Source organism: Cyanistes caeruleus, chromosome 2 (assembly GCF_971803275.1).
Source record: "Cyanistes caeruleus chromosome 2, bCyaCae1.hap1.1, whole genome shotgun sequence".
Classification (NCBI taxonomy): Eukaryota; Metazoa; Chordata; class Aves; order Passeriformes; family Paridae; genus Cyanistes; species Cyanistes caeruleus.
Genome location: NC_141702.1, coordinates 52,312,554 through 52,332,811, shown reverse-complemented (window position 1 = coordinate 52,332,811; position 20,258 = coordinate 52,312,554). Strand labels below are relative to the sequence as shown.

At 42.9% G+C, this 20,258-nt stretch overlaps 1 protein-coding gene and 1 non-coding gene across 19 annotated transcripts in view; one reads left to right on the top strand and one right to left on the bottom strand.

Annotated features, from left to right (window-relative positions):
* The window catches only part of NCOA7 (nuclear receptor coactivator 7), an 82,814-nt gene extending 65,307 nt beyond the window's left edge, over positions 1–17,507 (bottom strand). For 3 of the 18 annotated variants that reach the window (XM_086876995.1, XM_086876988.1, XM_086876997.1), the window contains exon 1: positions 17,397–17,481. The gene's annotated coding sequence lies outside the window, so the exon portion shown is untranslated. The other 15 variants (XM_086876989.1, XM_086876998.1, XM_086876981.1 and 12 more) reach the window with 12 other exon arrangements.
* Positions 17,508–17,750: 243 nt separating this feature from the next.
* Positions 17,751–17,822, top strand: TRNAE-CUC (transfer RNA glutamic acid (anticodon CUC)). Its single transcript has one exon. It is a non-coding gene; the product is annotated as a tRNA-Glu (tRNA).
* The last annotated feature ends 2,436 nt before the right edge of the window (positions 17,823–20,258 follow it).

Genomic DNA, 20,258 nt, shown 5'->3' with positions numbered 1-20,258 from the left:
GGTAAATATTACGAAATATTTCTTCGCTAGATTAGTGGTTAAGGATTGGATTGTAGTCCCCAAGGAAGTGGTGGAGTCACCATTCCTGGAAGTGTTCAAAAATGAGCAGACATAGCACTTTACAATACAGATTTGGTCGGAGATTGGATATGATGATCTTAGAGGTCTTTTCCAACCTTAATGACTCTGTGATTATACGAACCACAAAAAGAGGAAGTTTACCACACCCAGAGAGGGTAAGATGGATATCACTGTTCCCTTACCTCTCTGCCTGGAACATATACGCACACACAAAAAACACTTTTCATATATGTGCTCCCCAGCATTCAACTAAAACACCAAGTACTTGCAGTTTTCTAAACTACAAAAGACTAATGAACATTAAACATATCAACTATCATTTAGACAATCCCCTTAGCACTACCTTTCCATTTTGTCAGTCAACACTATCATGTTCCTTGTTCATAACAACCAGTTTCACGATCTGTTTAATATTTCAAAGAAAGCCTTGCATATCTGTTTTCATAAGGTCAAGAAAGATACATGCAAGTAACCACATCACACCCAGACCAAATGAATTACACATTCTTTACAAGCTTTATAAGGGCCATGATCAAGTCCTCCTTAGATTGCCCTCCTCCCATACTCAGAATGCTGCTAAAGGGCACTGGATCCACAGTGTCACATACTGCAGGCCTGGCCACACTCCAGAGTTCCTTCTGTGAATAAGCTTACACAGGCCACAAAGTGGGATTTGCACTGGCAAAACAGCAGCATCACAGCAGAGAGATGAACAGCAAGTATCCTTTGGTGATCAAGGAGACCCTGACCAGTCAAAGTGCCAAGCCAAAGAATGTGGGGGCTTTCCCTTTCCATGGAGAAATCAAATGTCAGTTTCAGTTTTTTTCTCCCTTTTGCCCACTTCAGCTGCTTGGTAACACTCCTCCACCCAAAATTACCACACCAATGACTCGCAGCAGACTCAGCAGAAGTGGCTCTGTATCTGCATTTCAGTTTAGATCCCACCATGCCAGCTCACACCCCCTTCCAGCAGGCTTTGCTGCACACAGCTGAATTACAAGCACATCCTCCCATCAGACAGACCTGCGGCAGAAAGCCTGGCCAGAAAACTGTAAGTGTGACTCCCTGAGCTGCGACTTTGTTCTGTGGACATTAGCAAGCACACATGAGGAAAAATGAGTGCCAGCATTCATGGGATGACAAATAGACTACAGAAGACAAACACATGACCTCAGCTTCACAGCAAACTTGCTCTCTTCTCAGCTCTTTTCTCACCAACACAAGAAAGACATTTATATGAAATGTAAATAAAGCTGAGGTAGAGCTGAAAGAGACTGGTGTTTGAAGACTTTAAAAAAATCACAAAGATGTGGCTTGATGCTTGGCATATCTACATTGTCAATCACAGGTACCATAAATTGCCTTCTATTTACAAGTATTAATTAGTTTAGGTCCCAAAGGTTTGTATTAAATATTCCCATTGTATTCAATGGGACTTGATTAACACGTTCTTAATGCTTTACAGGACAAGACCAGGCAACAAGAAGCCCATGATGAACAAATCCGTCAGTCTAACAGAAAGCACTAGAAATGGTCAGCTTTTTACGTAAAGCACACTTCCAGCAATATACATAATCATGCTGTGAAAATTACTGGAAACTTCTCTTTTAAAAAGTACCCCATCATTTTCAGGTGTTTAGAAAAAGAATTTCAAATCAACAGAACCTCAAATCAACCCAGAGACACTGCATTGTGAAAGATAAGTATTAAAACACTTCATTACTTCAAAAGAGCTGCTTGAAGATAAAATTATAGTTTTTAAATTTCAGCTCAACATTTTTTTTTACAATTGACCCTGATTCATGCAAATTCCAGGTCATCACTTCATTTCTGTCATCTACTTCACAACTGAGAAGCAAAGATGCTGGGGTGGGGGGTGGTGGTGTGGTAGGAAGGAGTCTAGCAGTAATGCAATGCAAATGTTTTCCTATCTGAAACACTGTTAACAGAACCAAAATGCCAGGTTTCCACAGCAACCTGAACCGTGTCACATGCTTACAGTGTATATTAAGTAATGTTACACAGTTTAACTGTAACACAAAATCCTGTACATTTCTAATGTACAAAATTAACACTGGACATCTTCACTATTTACTTTTCAATTGCTTAACCTGCAACATTTATTGCAGTCGAGTGTGACCTTGATTTACACCTATGCAGCTTCATAACTGCTTTAAAGCTGGCAGTGTAAGGTGCATGAAAATTACAATGATCAACAATAAATCAAACTATCTCCACACAGCATAGACTGAATCTTGTTTTTAAAAGCAGCGATGTTTCTAGTTATTTCCTTCTTCCTTGCAAAATCCCTTTAGGCATTGTGTAACAGAAGATTATTTAGCTGTCTTGCCCTTCTGAAACATCCTGAAAACTTCTATTATCTTACCTTTTTTCTTTCCTCCACCTCCAGATTCCTATAAACACTACAAACAGTTGCTGACCTTGTACCAAGTCACCTTGCACTATATGCAGTGCAAAACTCCCTTCTCAAACGGAATTCCCCTTGCTATACACCAGAGCACAGTCACATTTACCTACTAATTAGAGAGACTCTTTGAAGAGCTGCTTGCTCCTTCAGGACCAGAAACAGAAAAGTTGTTTATATTTTTCTGTGTTCTAACCATTTGTGCACAGCTAACTCCTCAAAATTATTCAAGTAAGTAAATTTACCTATGTCTATATATGCAAAAAAGATAGAACAATGTTATGATTCATGCAAAACTTCATTCCTTTGGCATATCTAATTGAGCTTTTACTTGCTCAACTCTGCATGTGTTCAATCAGTGAGATGGTTCAGGGCTTAACTGAACAACAGAAAAGTTAAAAATACACCTAAATTAAGCTTGAGTATTGTTGCATAAAAAACAGATGCGTAGAAGTTTTCTGGTGAAGCAGTAGCAGTATATATTTCACTTTCAGATTACTCAAGTGTTTTAAACATTATTATAGAAGTGAAGTTCTCTTGCCGAACAAAACAAATGAATTTTGAAACTAAAATTCAAACATCTTACACTGATAGTATCAACAAAGTAACTCAGCATTCCAAAGCTAGGTTATTTCCTTTTGATGGAGGGGAAAAAAACAAACACCACAAAGTCAGAAAAATTACAAATAGCTCCAATGTTGCATTTTCATGAAATTTTCACGAAAACTACATCAGCCAGATGCCACAACAGAGACTCTGAGCTCTCTACTCCTGTACTAAGTGTATTCAGAGGGACTACTCAAACAGATTATGTCTGTGACACCTAAGCACACGTGCACAGCTGCGGCCAAAGATGAAAGATGCTAAATTTCTGTGCACTGCAGGTTATACCTGACACAGCTGCTAATGTTTCAAACAAAACTCTGTATTCTCTTGTTTACAGCTACATCAATATAACTGCTTGCCCTTCCCAAGTTGAAGCCAGCCAAAGCAGCTAATGCATTAACAAGTTTTGGATTTAGCATTGCTTTTTTCCATGTTAAAACACCTATTTTTGAGGGGCCATAATCCTTTCATTTTGGTGTTAAAACTTAAAATTTGTCTTTGAAAATCTGTTAAAACTGTGTAAACACCTACACTTAAAAAAAAAAATAAAAATACAAAAAGCAGTTTACACCTACCCCAGCAGGGTGGATTAGTGATTTGTAGTTAAAAAAGACTGGCACATTACTAGTGAAAAGGGTATTACCTCATAGCTAGATTCATAGAATCAAGGATCATTTAGGTTGAAAAAGACCTTTAAGATCATCAAGTTTAACCATAAACCTCCTCATGTTCTTGCCAATAATTATGAAAGGGCCTAGCATTAAAACTCATACATCCAAACACATGGCCAGGTTGATGTCATGAACAGGTCTAGCTTCCACAGGTCAAAGAGCAGAGATATCTGCATGCTGGACTCAGGGAAGTAAAAAAAAGGGGCAAAAAATAAGTGAGAAGAAGCAGGAAGAGAGATATATTTCAAGGCCAGATGAAGTAAACTCCTATTTATAACATGGGATTCTGTCATCCTAGAGCCTTTCAGCGAGAAAATTATTCACAGGTCTTTCATCACAGAATTCACAAGAAACAGTACATGGCATGAAGAAGAAATCAAAATTTATACAACAGATGTAAAACACAGTACTGTAGAACTTTTTATTTTAATTGTAATATAATGCTGACAGCAAAGCAGTTAAGGTTTGAAAACTGTACTCCATACTGAATGCGAAGTCCTGATTCTAGTGACATCCATGGAAGTCTGATTCATTACAAAGCTTCTAGATCCAAAACAAAACCCCAACCAAACCAAAGAAAACAAACAAACAAAAAAACCCTCCACAGTCAGAGGTGAGGCTTTTGAGGGACTGCTATCATTTACTAAAGGATAACAGTTTTTCCCAAGAAATGCACTTTATAACTTGAAGCCTTTACATCCCAAACTCTACACTGGTCCACAACAAAACGAACACATGATAGTTACCAAGTAAAAAGAAATTTTACTTGGTAAAAAGTAAACAGAAGCACCTTAAAAATCAGGTTTGGTGCTACAAGTAGCTCCTTCAGCTGCACCACCTTTCCTTTTGCAAACCACCTTGGCTTTCCACTTGTATTTGCACGTGCTACCCACAGCAGCCTTCAATCATGGCTCATTCCTAACAGAGCAAGGTCCCATTCTGCAAGGAGCAGCACTGCTCTGCTCTGCCAGGTCTGAGTCTACTTTTCCTTCCCTTAAAACAAAGAAATGAATGCACCTGCCTTGCTCTGCTCATAAACTGGAGTTATGTTCATAGTTGAAGAGAAGGACCAGGAACTGTTCTGGATGCAGTGTAATCCCACAGCTCACCACCCACAGAGGCCAGGAGAATCCTCCACATCCAGTGCGTGTGTAAGGTCTGTTTCATTCCTAGGGCACATGCTCCTTGCTTTTTCCAACCTCCCTGTAGAAGATTCATTATTTCTTGGTTTTGCTGTATCATTTTGGTTACAAGATTGGTCTCCAGTCTCCTACCCCTAAAACCTGCCTATTATCTGCCAGGGTCAGCCGGGGACTGGGAACTAGAGCAGGGCTTAAAAAAGGACACAACCAGTTGACAAAACACTGGAACTTATTTCTCATGCACTGGGGTCAGGTGCACAGTGTCAACAGTGCAGAAGAAAAGAAAACTAATCTTCATCTCCTTAATCTCTTTTCATGACAACCAATGTGTTACTTGTACTAACAGAAATTATACACTACAAACAGAATCCAATTTTCAAAACAAACAGCCCATGTAGAATTTGTCCACTAAGGGAGCAGTTAGTAGCAGAGACCCTTTCTAAGGAATCTAGAATTCCTGATAGTAGGAAACAAATGGACATTTGATGTGAGCAACCACATCAGCACAAGCCAAACAAAGGAGATTTTCCTTTCCATCCTTTAAGTATGACTGTAGCAGGACACAAATGCAGATGTCACAGGAAGTTCTTGCCTAGCCTCTGCACACTGATGTGATGCTACCCCTCTATCCACCCCTAACTAAAAGGCACACCTAACCAACACTGCCCAGCACCATACACTAAAAAAAACCCAATAGCACAGAACAAAACCAAAAACCAAATTACCTGTAAATCAAATGAAATTTCGTCAGTGGACACCTAATCATGAGGACTTGAGAACAATCCATGGCACTGGCAGAAAGCCACACTTGTCATTCCTTTGTGGTTCTCAATTTGTTTCCTAACTGGCCTGACAATGACCCAGGCTGCTTGTGACTTGACCCCACATATTTTGGTGGCAAGAGGACTTTCATGTTCATCAGCTGTTAATCATTTAGGCAGATCTGCACAAGTGACTAGCTCACAAGGTCAATCTGTCACCACATACCTGGCCACATTTCAGCGCACTGTTCCGTAACAAAGTAAAAGTTTCATCTCCTTGGTTCTTCACCTATTGTCACCAAGATATCACTGCTTACACCACACAGCTACCAGACAATACCTGGATTTCAGAAGTTTTTGGAGCTGGGACAGAACATACAGACCAAATTTTATGTCAGATTACCACAGCTCCTACTTTTAGGAGTCTTTAGCAGCTGCACTACAAAAGGCCTGATCAAGCAACCAGGATGCAAAAAGGGAGTACAAAATATCAAACACTGCTTATGTAAGAGAATGACTTCTTTTTAATATAAATTCTAAATATTGTGCAAAAAATCTTCATGTGTAAAATTATTATACACTTCAATGCTTCCCTGAATTCTCTGAACCTTTGTGAGAAAGTATGAAGGAAGAACTTAGGACACTCTTTGGTCTACCAAGTTTTGCTGAGTTTGCTGCAGCTACCAAAATCTGCATACAGATTAAACCCAGCTTTATCATAAGTACCCAGCTCTTTGGCATCAGTACAGCAGCTTAAAAAGCATTCTAAAAATGATACTTTTTAAGTTGAGAGTAAAATAAAGCCCTTGCCACCAGACTGGGGCACTACTTAACCATGAGACAGTTAACTACAGCAAAAGCCTACTGACACAGCACAGAAGCAGCGTCAAGCCACTAAAAACATCGAGTTGTTCCAAGCAGCATGTCCTCCAAAGTAACAACCTAGGCAGATCCAAGGATTTCCTGCAATCACAGCATCACCTGATCTGGCAGAAAGCCATTCACACCTCTTCCCCTCTGAACCAAGGTGGCAGTGATGTTTTGTGGATATACATACTTCCTTTCTATCCACTGCATTACCTTAGAATACTTAAAAATAAAACAAATAGAAAGTAAGGCAGATGGCATGTGGGGCAGAAATCAGAAAAAAATAGACTGGAGTAACAGGAGACAGAGAGAGCAGTGCTAGAAAAGGTTAAATTTACTTGAAAAAAATGAGTCAAGGAATACATTACCTTTTCTTAAAATAAGGCTGAGTTCAAGGAAGCAACAGCTCTCACTGAACTCTAAAACAAAGTTGTGATTTCCTCTATCTGGTGCACTGGAACTGATCCTTGCCTGCAGTGTCACAGATTTTGAGGAAATGGCCCTCAGATATCTTCAGAAACATTATGAGAGGATCCCCTAATCAGTCATTAATGGGTGAGAGTGCACTAATAAAATTTCCTTTCTAGAAATAATATTAAAAAAAAGCTTTTAAATCCTTAAGTGAACACAAAATGAAATATAAACAATACTATTTTGACATTGTAACCAAAAGATAAACACATATCTTGCCTGTATAAATAGGTATAATTTCCCTGCTAAGCCTGCATGTTTTCTGCAAATCAGTTTGATATTACCATGACTTAAACATGGGTACTCATACAACCCACATTTCAAGAAGGTCGTTGAAAAAATCCCCTGCAAAACATACAGAGTAGTCATAAGAAAAGCAACTACAGTGGCACCTCGGTGGGATCTACAAAGAGCATACCAAAGAGAAGGCCAAATGCTTAATTACAGCTCAGGAGTACTACAAGGCACAGAATAACTGAGCAGGGAACAGCTTTGCCAAGCTCTGACAGGGGCATTGGACCACACAGCACCAAGAATTTGAGGCATGCAACTGAAAGTGCAGTTCACTTCTTATAATAAATAACAATCAGAAAGGCTTACTGAGATTATGATCACACATCAAAAAATCCAAGTCTAGTCCAGAAGTCCTCCTAAAGGATGAACTGTGGTTCCATGACAAGTCATTATTTCTCAAGTACATATAGGGAGGTCAGGAGGACGCTGTATGTACTGAGCTGAAATACTGGCATTCTTTCTCCAAGCTTGGTTAGAGACTGGGAGCAGAGCAGGGGCAAGAGCAAAGCATTGCAACGACCTTAGTGCATTAGTACAACCTTCTGCACTGCAACCCACTGGGAAGCACCACCAGACCCCCAAAAGCCTGCCTGCACTCTGCCCTTGCAGCAAGCTGGGGAGAGACTGCAGATACACTGACAAGGTCCCATGCAAGGCTGCAAGAGTGCTGCCCACCCCAAAACTGAACTAACACTTCCCAACAAACAATTTCCAGCACCAGCGCAACTGCTCAAACCCACCTGACATTTTGACCAGGAACAAAGACATATAACTTTCCACCTACAATAGAAGAGTTTGCAAAGAAAAGTGGGAAGAAAAAAATATACTCCTCTCTGTGTGTTTAATATATCAATTTGAAACATTTTGTTTGGGGAGGGAAATATAATTCCTCTAGCCTGCTGTGAATTTTGTCACTAACTCATTGTTTCATAAATCTGGCTCGGGAGAAATGACAAGGGAATACAATTTTAAAAAAGAAAAAAAATGAAGAGAAGGAAAAACAACTGAAGACTTCTTTCTCCTACTCTGCTTTCACTCCTAGTCAAAGGAGGTCACTTGAGTGAGCACTCTTAATACTGACTTCACTCATCTAATGTAGCATTACATTTCCTCTTTTTTGGTAAAGCGATCTTAACACCCAGGACAAGTTTACAGCAGAAGTGGTAGCAACATGACTTCGACATTTTCTTCTGTGATGGTGCAGATCGCTCACAAGAGGGAGTGAGAAGCCATCAACTTTGTGGCAGGCAGCCACTCCCACCATCCATAAGTCAGCCAGCGGGTGGATACCTCACTAAAGCAAAAGCTACACCTCTAAAGCCTTTGACTTTTTTGGCTTATTGATTATGATGAGGAAGAGGTTTGTCAGTCAGCTGCTTTTTGTGTGATGACACTGAATTTCTTCTGCCATATGAGCCGAGGACCGTGACTGCCTGCTGCTGAACTGGGCACCTGCTGAGACCCAGAGGGCACAAGCCAGGTGCTGGACAGGGAGCTTTACCATTTTTCTCAGCATTGGTTATGTTCCAGCTTTTCTTTCACGCCTACTGGATGGCAAAGGGGAATTCGGTCCCTTTGTCCTTCATTTCCATAATTATTGTTTGTGAGCAGCTCCAGCTGCCTAGTGCAGCAATTTCTTGTGTCAGATCTTGCTGCAGAAGCTCACGCTACGTTCTCACCTTTGAAACACCCACCCAAATGGGTGACTGCAGGGACTCACTCTGGCTGTAGTAAGTAGCCACAGGATTCCCACAATTTTTTTAAATTACCTTTCTGAAGACATTTTATCCTCCAATCCAAATCACTCTCAAGTGAATTCACTTCTGTTTGAATAGAAAGACTTATTCCCTTAACACCTAAAGAGATTTGCAAGTCGCCCCCTGAAGTCAGAACCATAAGGTAGCCAAATATCTACTAGAGCCAGCTTCCAAACAGTTCCAGCCTTCTCTTTCAAAATCATGAATACACAAAGCAACAAAGCCATATTCCTAATAAGACAAGGACTATTCAAATCAATTCTAATTCACTCCATCTCCAAAGGGAATCACTTTTCATTTCAGGAGCAGATGTGACGCATGCAAATGGGAGTGTGGCTACTGCTGCAGTGAGAACAGGGCACTGGGCAAAGCCAAGGAATGAAACCCAGAGACTGCCTCATAATCAGGTATTCCAGAAGTGGGTTTTTTTCATAACGTAATATGCAATTAGGAAAAAAAAAAAAGAATCAGAATTTCCCTTCAATCCCAGGATTTAGATGCACTACTTAAAAAAAAAAAAAAGGAAAGCCATCAGACAGTATTTTATCTACAAGCATCTACTTCAACACAACTCCTCAAAGGATCAACATTACTTGACTATTTAGGTCCTTAGAACATTTTGTGTATATTTATGGACATTTTCCAAGTAAAAGGATCAAAGAGAAGGCAGTCCAAAATGCACTGCAAAATATTCTTATTTATCTTATCTGCAAAATATTTCTTATCATGACTTACATTCAAAGATATATATTCCTGATAAAGTAATTTTCATTCAGAAAGTATATGAAGTATTTATACGTATACATATATCCTTGGCATTTTCTATTGCCTTCTCCATTAATTTTCTGAAAGTCTGTGTGTGTACACATAAGTATCAGATAGAACAATATCAGGAAATTATTATTTCCACACTGTGTAAACACTGGCTGATACAATACGCTGGCAGAGTTCATCAACACACATTTTAAGTATTACACAAACACAGGCCCTTAGACTGGGTCACAGCATTTGAAGCAAACCATAATCGATTAATGGGCACCTACCCATCTTAAAAGTCCACCACTGTGCATTAATACAAGAAAGGTATGACTACCTAATGGGAGAACAATAATTGTAGCATGTAAGGTAAACACACTCTAAAAGCCTGTTACTGAGCCGAAGTGTTCATCATCTCATTTCATCACCTAGGGGATGAACAGTTACTGCATCCTTTAGCACCACGATATTACACACACATCATCCAAGATACAAGTATTCCACTCCACCCCTAAACCAACTCTGAAGCAGTGTATGATGAAGGACAGAGAGGAAAGTCCATTGCACTGATTAAAGAGACGAAAATCAATTCCTGACACACCTTTGGAACCAAAGGGTTTTCTCAATTGATTAATTTCTCAATCACGACAACCTAAGGCTATATAAATTAATATATATAGAGAGAGCCTGGAACATTCCAGTAACTCATCCGAGACCCTGAGAGGGAGGAAATAGACGAGGTTCGAAGCCGCGAAAGCCATCTCGGCTGCAGCGGCTGGGTAGCGGCAGCAGCAGAGCACAGCCCGGGTACCCAGGAGCAGGGGCGGGAGCGCAGCCCGGCAGCCGCGCCCGCACGGACGCGCCGCGCCCGCGGGGCCGCCCCGCGCCTCCCGGGCTGCTGTGCTGCCGGGCCGGCTCCGCGCACCAGCGAGGGGCAACCAGCTCCTCCGCCACCACAGCGCCGGCCCCGTCCCCGCCCCAGCGGGCTCCGCGTCCCCCGGCCAGGACACAAGGCCGCGCCCGAGCAGCCCCGCCCGCCCCGCGGCCCGGCGCGCACAGACAGACCTGCGGGCGGGCGGCATGGCGGGCCCGGCCCGGCGCTGCGCCCCGAGCGCTCTGCGGGAGCGCCGCCGCCTCCGCCGCTCCGCGCTCGGCCACGGCCGCGCCCCGCGACTCCGCCCCGCCCGGCGGTCCCGCCTCCCCTCGGCCCCGCCCGGCCGCCACGGCACCGCCGGACCGCGGTGGCCTCGGGGCCGGGGGCGGTGGCCGCGCTCCTGGGTCGCTTCACCGGTGCGAGCCCTGTCCTGGGCAAAGGGGCAGGTCTCCGGAGACAGAAGTCCTACGAGTCAGCAAGGCCAAACGCCGAGGTCTTCCTCTGGAGGGGAGTTTTCTCAAGGGCGATGCTAAAAACAAAACAACCTGTTTTGGAAATTGAGGTTAACCAAAGCCTTTAGATCCGTGGGAAACTGAAAAGCCTAGAAACCTCGCCTGCTGTTTCTACACTGTCCGCCAGTAGGCATCTTCATCCAATCCCCAGAAAACAACACCCGCTATATTTACCAGAAACTCCACTCCTTACCCGAGATAACTGCAGGTAACCCTTCCAGACGTTTGTGGCTAGCCTAAACAAGATTTAGCTTCTTTTTTCTTCCTTAAGCTAGTAATTAGCTCTGATTTCAGTCTTTCAGGCTTGTGACAAAGAGATTGTAACACCATTAAATTCCAAATTCTGCAAGACAAAAACTCAAGCCTGAAGATAGGCAGATACCTGCACAAATGAAAAGGTGACACGGAGTGTGCACATATATAGAGAGATGCTAGAAGAGTGTATCAAAATAACAAATGGTGCACAGGGGTCTCAAGAATAATATTTTTGCTACTTATAATGTTATGAATGCAATGAATTTATCTACGCTTTAAAAAAAATCTGAGATTTGTCAGAGGCTTATTTTTTTAAAAAAAATTTAACAGCTGCTTAGAAGATTAATTTTAAAAACATGTCGTTTTCAGCATCAAATGCTTCTCTAATACAGACCCAGCCATCTCCCACCATTGCCATTATCCTACTTGTAGCATATGCTTGCTACCACTCAGTGTCACTGCTGCAACAACTGTCTCAACTCCTCCACTAAATTTGCTGCTGCACTTACTGCTAAAATTGAAGTTTCCATCTGATTTTTTTTTAACCAAAACAGTTTATTTTACAAGCGACAGATTTTCTTTAAAACGTAGTCTGCTTCTTAAAGGATACGTTCTGATAACACACTGCAGTTACTACAATTTATTATTACCCAGCAAATATGGACAAGTCCAAAGTTACTTTGGTTAAAATCTCGAAGACTTCACTGTCACAAGGGTTCCCTACTACCACATGGAAGAAAGGGGCCCTGCTCTCAGTTACTTTTCCTGCAGTGCTTAGATAACAAAACTTGGAAAAAAAGAGGAAGAAGAATATTAGTACTGTTCACCCAACCTCCTTTGCCGAATCGCAGAAGCTACGAAGCCCTATCCATCAAAGTGGTGGAAACCTCAACTTGCACAATGACAGTGACTAACACCTTATTATAGCTCCAGGAAAGCTATCCCTGTCCTAATGTACCAGTTTGCTGTCCATCATCATTCCAAGCAGTCACCTCTCTTGTAGAGTGTAGAAAGCTCTATGAAGACAATGCATTCCTTTCCATATAGCAAAGGAACTATGCATTTCTCTAGTACTTATGTTGCCCTGAGCATAACAAACACATATTCTGGACTGCTGACATGGGGGAGAAATCACTCAAATTCCTATCAGAGCAGCAAGATAAGCAGGCTAGGACAGGGGCAGAAGCATCGTAACAGTTCTGGTTATGACACTGTGGGTTATTGCCTGTGGCTCAGCCCACAGACTTGATGTCATTGGAACTTGTGTGAGTGGGATGTCATACCCTTTCTTTTTACCGAGTCTGAGGTAAGTAATGCCTGCCTTTCTGTTGCAATGATGAACATGATAGGCAGATAATAGGTACATTAGACACATACGCATCACCTTTGAAATAAAATTTAGTTTTAGTCAGTATAGGGGATTGCAGACAATCTGAATGGTTTACTCTTTCCCATGGCAATATATTTCTTGCCAATTCATTTGAATACAAATGCTCTTAACTTAATTTGATTCATTGTATTTGTGCTATCAATGCTTAGAATATCTACCTGAGAAAATCTTAAATTCATATCAACATTGCTTGTTGATTTCAGGATTGGGAAAATTTGTGTTATCACTGTTTGAATTATTTTGATGGAGATAAAATATAAATTTTCTATTTTCATCACTTCCAAATTGTGAATTTTTACCCTAGAAAAAGATTTCTCACACGAACTCACATATATAACCATACATGAAAGACAGAACAGAATTGGGATACTGAAATACTGCATTTGAATGGGTTTTGATCTTCTGCTTCAGTGTACATTAGCAGAGTTGCATACATTCATGAGAAAAAATTGCTAGAGGTACAGTATGCTTATGACCTGCACTCAGATCAGCTTACACTAACAGCAGAAAAAAATACTGTATTGCTCCTGTAGTTCATGTAGTTGTTTCTTTTACAACTCTAATTGTTAGCTTAAAGCTCATTTATTTAAGACAACCTGCCATAAGGAATTATACTGACAACCTTGAATATTCTAAGTTCAGTCTTGAAAAGATATAAAGGTGAGACCAATCTTTTTTTTTTTTTCCTCCATTATCAGCCCTTCTGTTTTTGCCTATTACTCCTACCATTATTCACCATAAAGTAGTCACAAAATAGGTTTCATACAGACAGACTTTTATGCATACATAATTGAGGCTCTGCTTGATCCTACTGCACTGAGGGCTATTCTTAGCCTGGTTTCTTCAGTTTATGTAATGATGAATTTTCAGAGTGTCCCAAACTCACCCTTTAACTTTGAAATGATTGTCTAGATATAACTCAATGTGACTGAGGTATTGCAATTTTCCACAAGTTTTAAAAAAAATGAGAAAGAGACCACAGCTTGAAACTTTTATAAGAAATTCTCCCATAATAACTGATTCTGTGCACCTATTTCTGTGTCTAGAAGAGCAAACCAGAAGTATCTTCCAAAATGCTCAGCAGAAGAAAGACTATAAAAACGAATGGAATTTGCTGAGATACAAGAGGAGATGACAAAAGAGTCATCTATTTGTTTCAACCAAGGTATCTCAGTGGGCACTGAATGAAGCACCTCACTGCCACGCTTTATCCCACACCCCAGAATCACGTGCATTTAAACATGGGCTAAAAGGGAAAATAAGCTGACCCAGGCTTTTCTAAGTCAAACGTCATGCAGTGCCGGGGAAGAACGGAAACCGAACAAAAAGAGAACAAGAACGTGTGAAAGTATTCATAAAACATTGCTGGCTGCTCCGCCTGTCGTTCCTCGGGATCACTCAAACACGGCCCAGGGCAGGGAGTGCCTCGCCCGGCCGGCCCCGAGCCGTGGCGCTGCCCGTCCCCGCGTCGCGTCCCCTGGTGCTGCGAGCGCCACACTGCAGGCACCGGGGTGCTCCTGGGGCTGCGAGTACCACAGCAGCTGCAACGTTTGGACAAGGCCTCTTCAGGTTTTCCTCACGGTATTTCCATCAAAACACTACTGCGGTTAAAACAGATATAATAAGTACAAACTACAATAGTAATTTTTTCCCCCAGAAAATGGTTCTAATCCAACAGTTAGGTCACCAGTCTGACCATACATGGAAATGAAACATAAAATAGCAAAAGACTGGGCATCATCTCTTCCCTCCTTCTCCTTTCCACTTCCTTGAAACTGATGATGTACAATTATAAGTCAGGCGAACTTACAGAAGAATATCTGATACCAAGACTTTCCACATGAAGCACAGTAAAGAGAGGACTGATAAATGCAGGTTCTGTGCAGATCAAGGGTTTTCACTAGAGCTGAAGCATGTGCCCCAGGTATGAACGAAAATTTTTACTTATATAGTACATACATACATACATACTCAAATTATGCATGTAAATGATGTATGTTCCAATAACTTAGCACATTACTTTGATGTTATTCTTACTCATTTTTACATTGTAAGCCTACTGTCACACATCAATCAGCGTGTCAAATTAAAGTAATAATAATAATGTATTCATATGGAACAGACAAGTTAATTGCACGCTGCTGAACAGCTTTCATTTAAAGGAATCGCTCCGATTTTTCAGGTTCCAAAATTCAGCCTTACCTACCAAATTGTGACAGCTGTGGTCCAGGGGTGCCTCTAACACTGAATGCTACTCACACAGTTTCAAGGCACACCAGCGTTAAGTGAAAAGAAACATCAGCCTCTGATATTCCTTTCCTGGTGCTTTTGGGAAGCTCATTCTTCTCCAGCTACCATCTCAGGGATGCAGGCACAGGCACTGGCTGCTTCTGTGCTGGCAGGAGGCTGAATCGCTGACAGTTTCACTGATGCACTTCTCTATCGGATAGAGGAAGCCAGAGGAGAGGCACAATCTTTTGTCAGTGCACATGATTTGTGCAGAAAAGAAAGCCATTCCTAAAAATAACTAGGCAGCATATGACTCTCAGTGCTATTTTCCTGGTGGTGTAGTGGTCAGCCCTCACCTCTGAGGTTAACATCAAGGAAAAGATTTCCTATTTCAGTAAATCTCTCTTGTACAACACCTTCATTTTCACTGCTCCTGTGGCTGCAATCAACAATCTGATCAAGAGAAATTTAGTAAGATACATTACTCATTTGGAAAGTGATTTGCTAACTGTCAACAGAACAGGATTGATTTGTTTCTATATCTAACAGCTTCCTAGGGCATGGACAAAATACATTTGCCCACCCATCTTATGTCATCAGCAAAAGATCACATTTTTCATAGGCTCAGCTACTTTTCTGAAATTGTTAGGGGGAGTATTTTGTCTCCATCACTGAGGCAGCTTAAGAATCAAGGGTCTCATTCCTGCCTTCCTCTGTGGTGCCTCATAACAGAGACACTCTTAGGGGCTGCAATGACCAATCTGTAACATACATCTTCAATCCTGCCAATGCAGCTGCTGTGGGCCTAGCCTAGTTCTAACACAGCTGTCTCCAGTGCTGCTAACATCACAGCCACAGAAGTCACTACCCCCCCAGAACCCACCTGAGAAGCACTCAGAGTGGAGAAGCCTGTGCTTTTAAACACAACACTGTGGATCTAGTGGAATATTCAAACTCATAAGGCTAGCTCAGTTTCTGCAGTATAACCACCTCAATATCTAGCTAGTGCTCCTTGCAGGTTCCACTCTGTGGAAACTAGAACCTAGGAAAATAGGTCCCACTTCACCTTTCTCCTCAACAATGGGCATAGATTAACTGCTGGGACAGCTGACCTGTCTCATCTAAGCACAGCCACCTCTTTGCAGTGGCCTCAGGCCACAGTGATACCTCAGCTTCCAGCTGACACAGCTTTGGCCTCAAGGCCTGAAATGCCTTGGTCTTACCAAAGGAGATGCTGGTGATCTTACACATGTGAAAAGCTGTTCCTGCACATACAAGACATTAATCATATCTAAGAGGGTCTGATTTTAACCTCATATTTTGTTATCTCCCTCACTGCACAGTAAAATCGCTGAATTTAGACCAAAGAAAGCTCCATCGCAATCAAGACACACATTTTGTTCAAGACTGCTACAGTGAATGTTTTGTGATGAAATGAACCATTGGCTGAACAAGGAAGCCAAATATCTTCAACCTCCTTCATTCCTCCCCGAAGAAAATTATCCCCTTAAGTTTGTTTTCAGACTCTGAAGTTTTTAAAGATCAGCTAATGCATATTTGCACAGTCCACAAGCACACAGTCTGAAGCTTATCTATGTTAACACAGAGAGGTTTTTGCATTTTAGAGGCAAAGGGCTTGAGAACTAGAGAAATTTGCTTGTGCAGAGCCAACCTTCCTGAATCGCTGGACACTGCCTAAATAGGGAATATTATTCTTGCTAGTACAGCTCCCAGATCTTCCATGCTCATGAAAACAAAATGCCAGAGGAAAGAGCTTTTACACAGAGGTCATCCGCAGCACTGGCCGTTTTCATCCCGCTCACGCAAATCTTACTAAAAAAGACAAGGTCACAAAGTAATAACCTATCGTGTGAGGAGGCCGCGGCAGCGCAAGGCAAGCAAACAGCGACTTCGAACCCCTCTGTGGAGCCACCGGCTCCCACCTGAGAGAGGCCTTCGGACCCGCTCTCCCCTGCAGGCCTTGCACCGGCCCCCGGCCAAGCTGAGGTGTTCCCGCAGCCCGCCCGTGCCGCGACCGAGCCGGCGCGGCGGCAGCGCCACGTTCCTGCCCTGCCGGCAGCCGCCGGCCGGGCTGTGCGGCGCACAGAGCTCGGCTGACGAGGCCCCGCCTGCAGCCGTCACAGCGACACCCCGTACAGAGACGACGGGGTCACGACCGCCTTGTAAAGGCAACACGAAATGCGGGAAAACAACCTCGCGAAGCCCGCGCCTGCTGGCGGAAGAAGAGAGGGAGACCCTGGCGGCGGCGGCCTCCGAGCCCCTGCCGCGGCCTCGCAGCTCTTGCCTGTGGCGCTGTGGGAGCCACCCCCGCTCCCGCTGCGGCACCGCCGGGCTGGCCGCTCCTTCCCGCCCGAGGCTCCGTCCCGCCCGGTCCCCCACCACCATCCCGCCTCCCGCCCACGGCGAGGGCCCTTCACCAGCCTCGCCTGGGCGGCCCCCTCTCCTCCCCACCCCGCCGCCGCTATTCTCTTCCGTGGGGTGGAACAGAGCATCCCTCTCCACACGTAGCTGCTACTAGGACTTGGTACTGCCTGGAAAGTGGGAGCACAAGGAGAAAGCAGCGGCACAACGCTGCCAAAAGAAGGCGAGCACTCTGTCATTGGTTCTTTAGGAATTAGTGGAAGCACGCTCATAGGGATCCCTGGTGGTCTAGTGGTTAGGATTCGGCGCTCTCACCGCCGCGGCCCGGGTTCGATTCCCGGTCAGGGAAAGCCATATTTTCTTCACTTTTCATCTGTTTTAGGATTCTTTCCGGCCCTCTCCTTCTGCTCTTGCAATTCTGGGACCATCGGCCGGCTGCCGTGCGAGCCCGAGGCGCGGGAGTTGTAAGACCCACTTGAGAGCTTGGAGAAACCCTGCACGAAGGCAGTGCAAAAAGTCTCAGAGCCATGTGCTGGTGGGCCGGGGAAGCCTGGACAGGTGTAGCATCTGCCTGGAAATCTTCCTGTCACAACAGTGCCTATAGACATCCCATGCCCACGCACAGGGATCCTAGAAGTCAGCATAGGCCTGCTAGAGGGCCACATGCAGTTAGAAATAACATAATTTCCTTTTTTTGTTGTTGTTTTTGGGGGTTTTTTTGGGGTTTGTTTTGTTTTGTTTTGTTTTGTTTTTTGGTTTTTTGTTTTTTGTGTGTGTTTTTTTTTTTTTGTCTGCTCTAACAGCTTAGGGTGTTCCCACACCTTCCCCCCCACAGGTGAATGGTCACTTAGTGCTATTACAGACCTTTGAACTGTGGCAGCAGGGACCCAGTAGGGCTGGAGCATCTCTCTTACGAGGAAAGGATGAGAAAACTGAGCCTGTTCAGCCTGGCTGAACGAGACAGGTGAGAGGGGACCTCATCAATGTCTACAAGTACCTGAAGTGAGGCGCCAAGAGGATTGAGCCAGGCTCTCCTTGGTGGTGCCTGATGGAAAAGCACCTCTGGAAATAATGGCTTTGGCTGCCTTTCCCAGTAAGTGCCAGAGCCTAGGCTGCCCCCCACTGCAGATAGGAGTGTCCATGGGAAAGGTTCTCCACTATATTTTTGATGACAAAGAAGCTTCAAGGAGGTGCAAAGGGAAGGGATCACCTTTGCTCTAAGGCAGAAAGCAAACAGTCAAAAAGGCTGTTGTCACCCTTTAGATATAAAGAAAAGGTGCCGCCAAATTATAGTTAAACACCAGGTCCACATTACTGCATTCCTATGGCTGGAGGTTCATAAGAGTGGGCTGGACAAGTTATCAAGTCTCTTAGACTGGGCAAGGGGAATGGCCCAGTGGATCTCCTAAGATCCCAAGAGTCACAATTATATAATTTAATCCTGCACTTTCCCCTATAATTACCAGTTTACCTGTTAATTAGAACTGTGTAGAGCTCTGAGATTCTTCTCTCCCTCTTTGAGCTCAGTGAATACCTTACCAAGTTGGTGGAAGAAGTTGCTGCTTTCTATGTCAGAAAATGATGGGCAATTTTAGAAGAAGCTAAAATGAATTTCAGGTGTTGACTTCCTTCCCAAAAAAGGCATATATATGGTTTTACAGAATAGGAACAAAATAAGCATTTCCTTTTGCTTTAACTCATTTTGCAGTAAGACATTTGCATGCTCTTAGCACTGTAAATCCAGCTTTAGAGTAATCTGAGAAAAAATAATCACATGTAAGATTTTAGAAACATGTAAAACCCCCCAGAATAGCTCTTGTGCTCAAAAAAAGAATAGTTTCCTATTCAATTATATATTCCTATATGTTCCTATATAACAATATTTTGTTAGGAATGCTGCATAATCTCTGAAGAAATTATGTAACAGCCTTCCAAATCCCTTTTCAGTCCAATGTCAGATTTGAAACCTGCTCTTGCACAGACAGCAAATATCCGCCCAGCACAGAGTAGGCACCAGTCCTCTTGGTTGGTGTCCTTACACTTCAGGTTGCACTGTGATTAAAGGTGTCCTGGTGTGGGATGAAAAGAGCCCAGATCAATGTTCACCTTGAGCATGTGTTGAAGAGTGTTACAGCAGTTCCTGATTCCTTGTTCCTGGACCTTAGTGATGGAGAGAAGGATGTGATGGAGGGAAGGAACCAGGTTCTTGTTTTTAACCGGTAGAAGAACCATCCTTCCTAGAGCTTTTGTTGATATTTTTGTTTTACACAAAAGGTAACTCATAATGCTGGCATGCTGAAGCCCCAGAAAAGGTGGGCTGTTTTACAGAGGACTGGCAGTGCAATCAAAAGCACATCACAAAAGTGATCTGGCTAGAGCAAAGGTATTTCAAACAAATATAAGATTATTAATAACACATTTTCAAAGTGTAGCTGAATTCGCTTCTCACTGTGGTAGATTTTGAGATACCGGCTCACAAATATTTTCACTTTCTGTTTTTCCTCAGAAGTGTAACCAAGTGCTTTCCATGTCACAGCAAAGGTTTATGGGAATGAACTGCAGACGAAATAAGAATGATAAGGAAGACAAAACCTTAACTATAGATCAGCTTAACTCAGCAGCTGAGTCAACTTTTCTTTCTTGCTACCTCCTTTAAGTTATAGCCCTACATTAGTTCCACTTTGTAAATTTTTCCCAATCTTATAGGAAGGATCTTGGCTGTGAGTGAACATAAAATTCTGTATGACTTTTACAACTAGCAATTCTTTGGAAAATGAAACTTCCC